This window comes from Canis lupus, chromosome 14, assembly GCF_011100685.1.
Source record: "Canis lupus familiaris isolate Mischka breed German Shepherd chromosome 14, alternate assembly UU_Cfam_GSD_1.0, whole genome shotgun sequence".
Taxonomy (NCBI): Eukaryota; Metazoa; Chordata; class Mammalia; order Carnivora; family Canidae; genus Canis; species Canis lupus.
The window spans coordinates 31,439,862-31,451,846 of NC_049235.1; positions in this window are offsets into that span (position 1 = coordinate 31,439,862).

An 11,985-nucleotide genomic window follows, 5' to 3' on the forward strand; every position below is an offset into this window, starting at 1 on the left:
ACAGGAGTTCTGCTTGGTCAGCATACCAGGAATAGTATGGAGAAGAAAGCTGAAGGACTCTGGTGCTGGGGTGGAGAGGGCAGTGTGAAGAATGAATAAATTAGAAGCTGTGCTTTTGTTTGATGGGGCCTCTTGGGGTTGCTTTTGTCCTCATGTCCCTCCCATTCGATTTGTGTGATCTGTCAGGCATAGAAGAGCCTGGCTGTCCTGGGAAAGCCTGAGAAAGGTTTCTCTCATCCTGAGTTCTGATTTGCTCCTGAGAAGGTAAATGTTCAGGTGAAGTTTTTGGTAAAGAGAGTCATTTGGTTTTTGTGTCATGCCAGAGAAGCAAGAGAAATGACAAGATCCATTCTAGCTCACTAGGATACATCCTTAGGGCCTGGAAGGAAAACTTTTCAAATTTATTAAAAAACTGCTTATGACCCTGGAATGTCCGTTGTCCCCAAAGATGTGGCATTAAATGACTGAATGGAAATGGGGAGTGCTGAGTACTGTAAGGTTCCCAATTTATCTTTACTTCAGAGATGACTGACAATGTTTTTAGACTGATTTGTGTATTAGAAAAATCTGGAACGCTTACTCTTGGCTTATTTGCTGCTGCTTCTTCTTTTTTCATCATGTGTTTAACTTTTTACTCAGAATAGTGTCACAACTATCAGACAAACCACTGATTCTTCCCCCTTAGCAATTATGGAAAGTATCTGATCTTGAAAAGGTCAAATTTGAAGTGTGCCAACAACACACTTCTTTTTCCTTTCTTTGCTTCTGGACACATGGACTCATTAATTTAGCTGCTTTTCACTCACACACTAAGTGAAGTTTGTGTCATTTCTATGTTTTAGATTGCTTTCTATTTTAAGTGTAGTTCATGGTCTTTGTCCTAGAAATTTGATCAGTGAGATATCACATTTCATTCTTAATTTTCTTAAAACAGAAATAAGGTCAAACTTGTTTTGAGGTTTGAATGAATTCTGGAAACAAGCAGCATTTAGGAGTGAAATCCAATTAGCTTTTTTAATGATGTGAATTAGGGTCATCTGCATGTTCAGTGGTTTAAGATGACCTATCTCTGCATTCTTCTGGCCTATCTTTGAAATGTCTTTTCCGAAATGCTGGGAATGCTGTAGCACAATGTGTACCATTGGGGGAATGTGGATAACACCTGAACTTAGCCAAAAGGCCGAGAAGCATGGTGATGTGGATAACAACGTGGGCTTTGGTGGCTAGATGTCATTTTGAAACCAGATTCTATCTTACAGCGGTACGCCTTGTAATTTTGGGGCAGCCTGTCTTTGGCCCCTACATTAGGATTAAGTAAGAAGTTTATGTGAGGCTCCAGTAAAGTGCCTACTTCAGAGGTAATATCCAGTCCATGTTAGTTAATATTAATTAATGACAAAGGATATAATCTACTTGTGCTTCAGTTTTCTCCTTTTAAAATGGAAATAATGCCCTTTCAGTTAATTAGTGTAGGGAAGGAAAAATTCTTCCTCTACATTTCAAGGTCTTCTAGCTGGACTAAGAATTAAATTTATGTGAAATGGATGAACAGGAGAAAAAACCCCAAAGTTTTATGTGGGCATAAAGGCCCAGTAATGAAATTGTGACCTAAAGAAATGACCATGGGGTGCCTGGATGGCATAGTTGGTTAAGCTTCCCACTCTTGATTTCAACTCAGGTCCTGAGCTCAGGGTCATGAGATCAGGCCCATGTTGGGCTCCATGCTTGGCGTGGAGCCTCCGTGGTATTCTCTCTGCCTTTCCTGCTCTTGGCTGCTCTCTCTCAAGTAAATCTTTTTTTTTTTTTTTTTTTTTTTTTTAATGACCAAGGTAGGCAGCTTTTATGCTTTTTAGACAAAGAGACAATAAATCTTTGAGAAATTGACAAGACAAAACAACTTTGGGAGCTTCCATCAGTAAGGCATGGTAAACAGAATTTGGACTGGGATAGTAAATTAGTAAAAAGCCACAAGGGTTGACTATATAGCCTTCCTGGCCTTGAATTTCCTTTGTCTGTTGAAAGATTATCTCTGCCTCCTGATCCGGGGAAGGTACATTTTACATGGGAGATTTATTTCCTGCTCTTAGGGGGATAGGAGAGTCTGAGTGTCCTTGCACAGGCTGTCTCTTCACTAACTTTTAGTTAAAATAATCAATATGCCAAAAAATAAATAAAATAAAATAAAATAAAATAAAATAAAATAAAATAAATCAATATGCCAAAGTGGTGAATTTGGGGGCAGCCTGTTGGCCCCTACATTTGGATTAAGTAAGAAGTTTATGTGAAGCCCCAGTAAAATGCCTACTCCAGAGGTAATATCCAGTCCATGTTAGTTAGTATTAATTAATGACAATGCTCTATCTTTTCTGTGTTAATTGAATTAAATTTCTTAGGATTTCAGAAACTTGGAGGTGGCCAACTAATTCCAAGAGTAGTGAGCTTCATTCTAAGCAAAACATTAATATAAAAATTAATAAATTATTGCAAATTTTCTGTATAAGAAAGAGATTAAAGAACGTGGCCATTGTTAACTTTTTGATTTCGGCGATATGTTGGCAGCGCCATCTGCTGATTGGAGAAACGCTTAGGGAATATGTTGAGAGGCAAGAAATGCAATTTAGTCTTCTTTCTGTATTTTTTTTTTTTTTTTCCAGGAAGGAAAGCCAATCTGTCATTTTCTTCACTGGGGAAAGTTTAATTTTATTGAAAAGCTTGGTGACATACAACATTCTTTTCAAGTATCTGTCACTGTCTTTAAGGAAATGATTCCCTAATGATGTTACCTTCACCTTCTTAATCCATTTAGCAACTGACTCTTATTATCAAAGGATTAAGCAGAAGCAGAATTTGCCACCCAGAAATAAGCTTTTTTGGCATAAGGATTCTTTAAGGCTGTTTATTTTTAAGAAAGAGCTGACAGGGGAGAAGCTATGAAAACTAGATGTTAGCCTTTTGTAAGAAACATTTACATATATGAGAGAAATCTTCTTTGTAAGGGTGTCTGCCTTTCTGTACCAGGAAGAGAAGGTTGATTCTAAATCTCTAGGAACTCTGATCAGTGGAAAAGGCAAGAACTTAAATCTGCATAACAGTCTTACTCTGGTTACTGTGCTTTTCCTTGGTAACCTTCTAAAACTGGCCTGCCCACCCCTAGTATCTTTGTCTTTAACTGAAGAAAGGAGGTGTACATGTTATTAAACTTCTGTTTTTCTCCTATTCATCTGTCTTCAGTTGCAAGGGTTGGTTCTCAGCCAAAAACCTAGAAGGGTACAGGGAAAATTATCTTTCCTTCCCTTATTGGATCAATTTCTTTTTTATTTATTTTATTTTTTTATTTTATTTATTTTTATTTTTATTTATTTATGAGAGTCACACAGAGAGAGAGAGAGAGAGAGGCAGAGACATAGGCAGAGGGAGAAGCAGGCTCCATGCACCAGGAGCCCGACGTGGGATTCGATCCCGGGTCTCCAGGATTGCGCCCTGGGCCAAAGGCAGGCTCCAAACCGCTGCACCACCCAGGATCCCAATTTCTTTTTTATTTTAACGTGTCCTGATCTCATACTAAAATTGTGAAATAAAAGGTCTGCATGAACCTAAGCTTCATATAACTTTTCTTGCTCACTCAGAGGCTTGTTCAGGATCTGATTGATGTGTGGACATGCCACTGATTAGTGTTCTACTCCTTTTAATAAAACCAAGTAAGCTGGCTATGGAGGCCAATGTGAAAGGAGCTCTGGATCTGACTCTGAGATATGGTGCAGAGACATCTATGTTATAAAATCCTGGACTGGACCCTTGAGAGCAAAGGAATGAACTGAGTCTCAGGATCACTTGGGGCAACAGCAGGATTGGGAGTGTCTTCTAGTATAACCATAAATTGAAGTGAATATTCGCAGAATGTGGCAAAGAAATAAACATGCCACACGAAACACCTTTCTAATCTTGTTTATTGGGGTAAAATTTATAGGTGGGGCCCAGGGTGCAAGACCACCTGGCTCTGGGGGTCCAGAGCAGACCAAGTTCAGATACTTACCATAGGTAGAGGGAGCAGTGGTGGTGAAACCAGAAAGGACTTTATTTCAGTGAGGCCAGTACCAGGAAGACAGTGGACTAGCATCTCGAAGATTGTCTTCAAGGTGCCGAAAATACTTCCAGATTTATATTAGGGAAATGGGAAGCAAAGGTCAGTGGGTATGGGCAGGTGGTAAGGGAAGGTTCAATTGATCACTGTTTGGGGTCAGTCATGATGGGGTCCTGCTGGCTCAGGGGGTCCTTATTGTTAATAGGAGTATTTTCAATTCCCATCAGGGGATGCTTCCCCGAAAGGGTCTTTTGCCTGAGTTAAGAGATAAACTATAAAGAAGAACTTAGTCAATTAGAAAGCTTGAGGTCAAATGGAGGTAGTTCAAGTCCTCTTTCAAATTCACATAATATGAAATTTATCACTTTAACTATTTTAAAACATACAATTCTGTAGTGTTCAGTACATTCACAATGCTGTGTAATCATCCCTACTGTTTAGCTCCAGAACATTGTCATCATATCCATCCATCCATCGAACAGTTACTCTCATCCCTCCACAATCCCTGGCAGTCACTAATGCCTATGTCTCCATGGATGTGCCCACTATGGATATTTCATACAAATAGAATCATGTAATATCTGGCTTTCCGTGTCTGGCATGTTTCACTTAGCATAATGTTTTCTAGGTTCATCCTTGGTATGATGTATGTCATTTCTTTTTATGGATGAATAATGTATGTATCTCTCAAAATTTGTTTATCATTCTATCAGCATTTTTTTATTGTTTCTTTGACTTTTTCACTATTGTGACTAATGCCACCTATTTTCCAGAATATTTTATGTACACACCTAGGAGTAGAATTGCTGAGCCCTAAAATAACACTTTTTAATCCACTGAGGAACCACTGCGCCATTTTCTGCAGTGATTGTATCATTTTATATTCTACTAGCAATGGACAAGGATTCCAATTCCACATTTTCACAAAAACATTTTTGAATACAGCTGTCCTATTGGGAGTGAGGTGGTATCTCATTGTAGTTTTGGTTTGCATTTCACGATTAACGACATTGAAGTTCTTTTCAAGTGCTTGTTAGCTTTTTGTGTATCTTTCTCAGAGAAACGTTAAGACCTTTGCCCTTCATGGTCTTTTAAAAGGATGAGATTCAGGCAGAGAGAATCATGATTAGACTCCTGAAAATTTTAAAGTATTGAATCTCCTCTAGTCATCTTGGTAGATTGTGGTTATTGTGAGGCTACAGGAGGAAATAAGGACGAGAACCAAGCTCAGCAGTAATCCAGAGCATTGTGAAGAACTGGAACTCAGGTTACCACTGGTTCTCTGTTCAATCTTATTGACATTCGACACTGGTTGGGGCCATTGTGGAAATGTGACAACCTGGTCTCCAGAATTTGGTATCTACTGCTCCCTCTTTACTCAGTCTGTCCTCTTCATCCCTGGCTGTTCTATCTTCTTTTTCTGTTTTCACACTCCTGTGGTTTTTCTTGTACTATTACAACTTTCATGATGTCTTGCACTCAAAGCTTCCTGGGACAGGATCTAATGCCTTTGGTTGGTTGCATTCCATAATGGAGCATTTGCCAGACAAACTATTCACACTAGGCTTCCCTGTAGCCTTGGCCTCCATTAGTGTAATTATAGGTGGTCCCATCAGAGGTAGCCAGGCCATTGGACAGCTTATACCCAAGGAACTCACTGAACATTGTTCAGAAAGTAGCTGAGGGTGAGGCAAACATAGAGAGGGTTGTTTCATGGTCTATTACTTGTAGTATTTCAGGCTATTCATATATTTACAGGTGGATCTGTTGTAGTTTTCTTGATGCTGTGTAGCAGATTACCACATGCTTAATGGCTTAAATGGTTTGAAAACAGCACAGATTTCTTGTCTAACTATTCTGGAGGCCAGAAGTCTACAATGAGGTTTAACAGTAAAAATCAAGGTTTTGGAAACACCAATTTCTTCTGGAGGCTGTAGAGCAGAATTTGTTCTTTGGCTCCTTCAGCTTCTAGAGGTTTCATATTCACTGGCTTGTGGCTACATCACTTCAATCTCTGCTTCCATTGTCACCTTGCTTTTTCTTTACCTCACCTTTCTGTGTTCATCTTATTAGCTCCCTTGTGATAGTAACATCCTCACCTGGATAGCTCCAGACAAATTCTTTTTGAAATATCCTTGACTTAATCATACCTGCAGAGTCTAAATTGGCACATAAGGTAACATACATAGGTCCTGGGGACATCTTAGGTAATGGACTTTTGAGGGAGTTATGTTCAGTATGTTACAGAGTCATAGCGAAGACAAAGGAGACAGTTCAAACCAAGGGGATTTGGTCTTTAAACCATAAGGTGGAACAATTCAGGAAAAGTAAATGTAATTCAAAGTTTCTAATGTTTCTCTTAGTGTTTTATTTGCCAGACCATGATTTGCAAACAATGTCATTGCCATGATGTTAACATTGTGGAAATGAGCCATGAAAGGTTGAACAGAGTATTGCTTGGCACAATTAATGAGGTGGATTACTTACAGGAATTAAGTAGTTCTAAAAGTAATTAGGTCCCCCCCCCCCCCCCCCCGGGGTTCTTTATAGCTTGCGGATTCATTAATATTTAACAAATGATCCTGCAGGAGACAGAGTCTTCTCTAGATCAGCATACAAATGGAAGACCCTCTTATGTTTCTGAAAGAGCTAAGCAGTCCTAGGTCTCAAAAGTTACCATCCTACTAAGGGATAGTTTCTCAAGCAAATAATTTCCCACATAACTGGGTCTTTTTCAGATAGAGGAAGCCACAAGCCATGAAGAGAGGCAGTCAAATTATACAAGTAGTAAAGAGATCTCTAAGTGTTCAACTAGTTAGATCTTTTCTAGAGCCAGCCTATCTTGGTGAAATGAACTGCAGTGTTATCCATACAAGGGAGATTAAGTCACCTCCTTTTCCGGTTTGTTTAAAACATTTGCCAAGGGAGTAGGCAGGATATGTGTTTTATCTGAACTATCTTATAAGTTCAAAATGTTTTTCTGGTGAAGAATTAATTTTTGTTTGTGCTTATATATTGCCCCACCTCCACTCACGAGAACTATAGGGCTTCTAGTCCATTGCAGATGTTTTTTAGTACACACACACCCATTTCTTTGAGATTGCTCACATTTGTCCTCTCTACACATTCACCTGCCTAACCCCAAACCCGTGTGTGTAAACCTTTGCTCTCTGCTCCAGGAGGTGACACAGCTGGGGCCTTGGTTTGGTCTCTAAATCCCTATCTATTGCAAGCAAATGGGAGTTGGTGTCCTCAGCCTGCCAGTTATCTGAGATGACTTGTGCAATCAGCAATTTTTTTTTCCTACTTCTTCAGCTAAGATCTATTTCTCCAACACAACTCACCCTCTGAGATATCATCAACCCATCCTTCATTTGACCCCTAACCCTGTCTTGGCTAGTTTTTCACAAAATACAAGAGTAGTACAGATCTTTCCCAAAGCTGAGTTCAAATTTCTATTTCTGATAAATAAATCTTTTAGTATCTATCCTTCCTGTTAGCCCTTCTGATGTCTCATAGATCCTTAGAATCTAAGTTCGAGGTGCTGGATTTCTTTATTCCTGAAGATTTTGTGTGGTAAACGTGGATTTTGATATACCCAACCTAGGCATGGGAGATCAGCTTAAAAATCACACTGCTTTTCCGCATCCCAGTATAGTCTTATAAGAGGTGATGGCAGTATGAGGGACATTGCCAAAATTTCTACTGAAAATAGGTCTAGAAGAATGCCTCCACTCCCTGGCTTTCTGGACAAATATACAAAATTCACTGTTGCCATAGTTTGGGACCCAATCTTTGGTTCTAATGTGTCAAAAATTTGACATCATTCTTGGAGCTGACCTTGAGGAGACTGACCCATTTACAAAGCTCATGAAAGACTAATAGGTAAAACCAGAATGCCTGTGTATCACTTTGCCATAGAAAAAAAACATTAGTTTTCCACTAAGGCAGGTTAAGAGAATGGCCTTGGGAATCAGATCAGTGGTGCCTCTGAGCACATTAACAACTGGGCTAAGCCTTAGTTTAGTGAAGTGGGAATAGGTGTCGTACCTACATAACGAGGTCATGCACGGAAGGATTGCAAGAATGCATGCCAGGTGTTTGGTTGGTGCAAATGGGGTCACCGTTATCATGATCATTACTCACACCATTTTACAACCGAGGATATTGAAGTTAAGCATATTTGTTAACTCTCTAGTGGCAGAATCAAGCTGGAACCAGATTTGCTGACCCTGTTTCTGAAAGAGCTCCTCAGTCCTGGGTCTCAGCATTGGGGCTCAGACAGAGTCTTTTCTCTGTGCAGAGCTGCCTGTCATTATCTCACTCTGTCTCACACAAAGTGCAACACTCATTTCCAACCTGCCTATTCACCAGACTGGAAGATGTGGTTCTGAAATTTCCATCTCTTTTGAATCCTTTTGCTACTAAATATAAAAGGTTCAAGTGAGTTGCCTTTTTATAGACCAAATATTTTTCTCAGGCTAGTCTTTGTGAGGGGGAAAAAAACCCCAAACGGTATGCAGCGATTGAAGTCTAAAGTCACAGATGTGGTTTCAGACCTTCCTACTTCCCTCTGCTTTATTTCCTCCTAACTCACTGCCCCTTACAGACCTTTTTATTTTTTCTTGAAAGTGTGACTTTTGTGCATTTTAAAACCTTTTTTGTGCTTTCTGATGATTACATATAAATAAAAGGTGTCATGTAGATCATCTCCTTTTCTGGACCCATTTTTTTTTTTTCTAGGGAAAAATTTCATCAAATTACGTTCATGTGTATCTTCGGGGTCTTCCAGCCAATTTAGCTCTGCCTCTCACTGGAGATGACTGCTGGAGTATAAAAGATGGCAGTAGGGAAGCGTAGGAAGGAAATCGTGTTCACATTCACAAGATTGGGTTCCACCCTCCGCTGCTCCAGCTCTGCTCGACCTTGAGCAAATCACTCCCCTACCTTCCATGCCAGTTTTTTGACTAGTTAATGATGAATGCTGTCTGCTTTACCCATCTTGCAGCATTCCTGGGAGAAATAAATGAAACACTACAGTGTTTGGAAAAGTCTAAAGTCACTGAAAATTGTTGCAGAGTGTAGTACACTTGGCACAGTTCTAGGCTGCAGCTTTCAGCCACTAACAAATCGTTTTTCTCTGAGAGAATCACAGGCTCCTGAACTCTAAATGGGGTGATACTTCACTCTTTTTGTGAGGCTCAAAGGAAGGGGACAAAGAGACCTGAAAGCGTTTTGTAAACTGCAAAATAACCACATGAATGCCCGGGTGGCATCAGAAGAGTCTGCAACTTCCTTGCTCTGTTTGCTTGGCACACTGTCCACCTTCAGGCCTCTACTTTCTAATGGTGTTTGATGGAACCTTTATTTTTTTAAAAAAGATTTTATTTATTTATATTGGAGACAGAGAGCAGGGGGGAGAGGCAGAGAGAAGCAGGCTCCCCAATGAGCAGGGAGCCAGGCGTAGGGCTCAATCCCTGGACCCCAGGATCAGGACATGAGCCAAGGCAGATGCTTAACCATTGGAGTCACCCAGCAGCCCCTTGATGGGACTTTTAGTTATTGTTTGTATAGAGATGGTTAATATTCCTCTGTGTGTGTGTGTTTCTTAACAGCAATATTCCAGGCTGTTAAAATACTATGCAGGTGTGTTATGACATGTTTTTTTTTTTAACCATAATTACATTTGTCTTTAATTGCTTCATGAAATCTTAACCTTCTGTTTATTACTTACAGAAACAATTTCCTGACAACTTTCTTTGACCTTAAGATGTAAAATGCCTAAAATATTGAATAAATCAAAATTTGTTTTAATTTTGTTTGTCAAAATGGAAGTGAGGCATGAATTGAATGGGCAGGGCTAAGGGTGAGGCTCCAGGAAGCATCCTCTGAGGCACTGCTTTCACTCAACTGTCTTTTCCTGACACCACCTGGCTTGTCCCCCCTCCGCTCCACAGGACACACTTTATATCCCTTACCAGAAAAGGGATGAGGGATATTGTATCCTTCAGGGCAGAGGTCATACTTTCTAGTGTTTCCAAACCTAGGTTGTTTTATAGTTTTTTTTTTTTTTAAATCAGACAAGGCATCAACATGAAAAATCATGAAATTTTACATTCTTACAATGAGATTGGAATGTTATAATGTGAAACCGGGAGTGTGACAATTCATCTCTTTCTTGTTCCTAGGTTAAAGTCATTCAATGAACGTGGGTCATGCCCCAGGAACAGACAGGCATACGTTTCTACAGTTGTGTGTAAGGGGGCCAGCCCATATTGGTAGGGAAAGAGATGTCCCAAAATTCCGGGCGCACTTCTGTTCTCCTTTTGTCATTGTAACTATTAGATAATGCAGTGAGCGCATCACATACCTCTCTTTAGTGCCATGTTTGAAATCTCCAGTTGCATCCACAATTTTTATTCTCAGGTTAAATTTTGGGGAAGTGTAACATGGATGGTCTCAGCAACTTACTTCATTTCTCAAAAAGTATGCTTACAAATCAACACTCTCCATGTAAACAGCAGTTAGGTCTTTGCATGGAACTTTGCAATCAAGTGACCTCTTAGGGACTTGTAGGATCTGCACAGACCACTGGGTGGTGCTCATGACAGGGCAACTCTTTCTTAAGAAAAAAAAAAAAAAAAAAAAAAGAAGAAGAAAGAAAAAGGAAAAAAAAAAGACACATCTTCACAGCTGTGACATTTTAGTTCTGCTTTGGTGAACAGAAAGTGGTTCAATTCCAAATTTGATCCTGAATTCAAAACCACAGTGTAGTATAAAACATTGAACATTCCTGTGAAAACAGATTGAGGTGGAGTGCATTTGTAGTTCTAGAACAGTCTTTTGTCAACAGCCTCTTCTCACAGAATTGTAAATTTAATGTGTGGCCGAAAGGCATTGCAGCATGTCATGTCCCAGTAATCCATAACTAGCATTCTACTGACCTTTTTTAGTTAGAGAAATGGTCAGGAAATTAAAGAATGAAGCTCATTAGGAACAAGAAACATATTTCCTTCCTCACTGAGTAGATGTGGTGATGGCAAGGACACAGAATATCCCTCTTGCGTGATGTCTGCTCAAAAAAAAATGAGCACAACCAGGACAGTTTTTTCTAAAAAGAGTTTTGATTTATTTATAAGTAAATCCTGGACACCAGGATTCATATATTATGCATGCATCTGTACATTCCCATCGAGGCTGTTTGCCTCTGCTTTACCTGCACTTATGTTGTATAAAGAAAATGTGTGCCTTAACACACCCTGCAACCTATTTTTTGTCAAATATCTATGAATTCTGAATTTTCTTCCACAGAAGCAAAGAGATACTCCTTAAAAGCAAAACTAGCTAATATCCTGCATAAATGGCTTCCCGATGACACATAATAAGAATCAATCTCCTTATTAGGCCAACATGACATGGTTTCTGCCTGTTTCTCCCATGTCATTTCTCTGGATGCTTCTCTTCATTCTTTGGGCTTCAAGTTCACTGATTTCCCTCTAATGTCCCCAGTTTGTGCAGCTGCTTCTGGGTGCAGGACATAGGTGCCTGTTTTTCTCTGTCTCTGGAGTGCCTAGTGCCTCTTCTGTCTTCAGGTGGCTCATCTGAATCCTTCAGTTTTCAGCTGAAATGTTCCTTGGAGACCTTCCCTTTTGATTTTATCTTAGGCAGTTTCCCTGTCATTTTCAGACTTTTATTACTACTATTTTTTTCCATTTTTAAACATCTTTACTTAAAAAGGAAAAAAAATCAGCTTTGCATTCTGTTTTAAATAGAAATTATATACTTCCAATTCTAAAATAACACTTTAAAAAATGTTAGAAAATTCAGAAAAATCACCATTCAGAAATAACCTCTATTGACTTTTTGTTATGTTTTTGTAGCCTTCCCCACCCCTTGTGCCCATG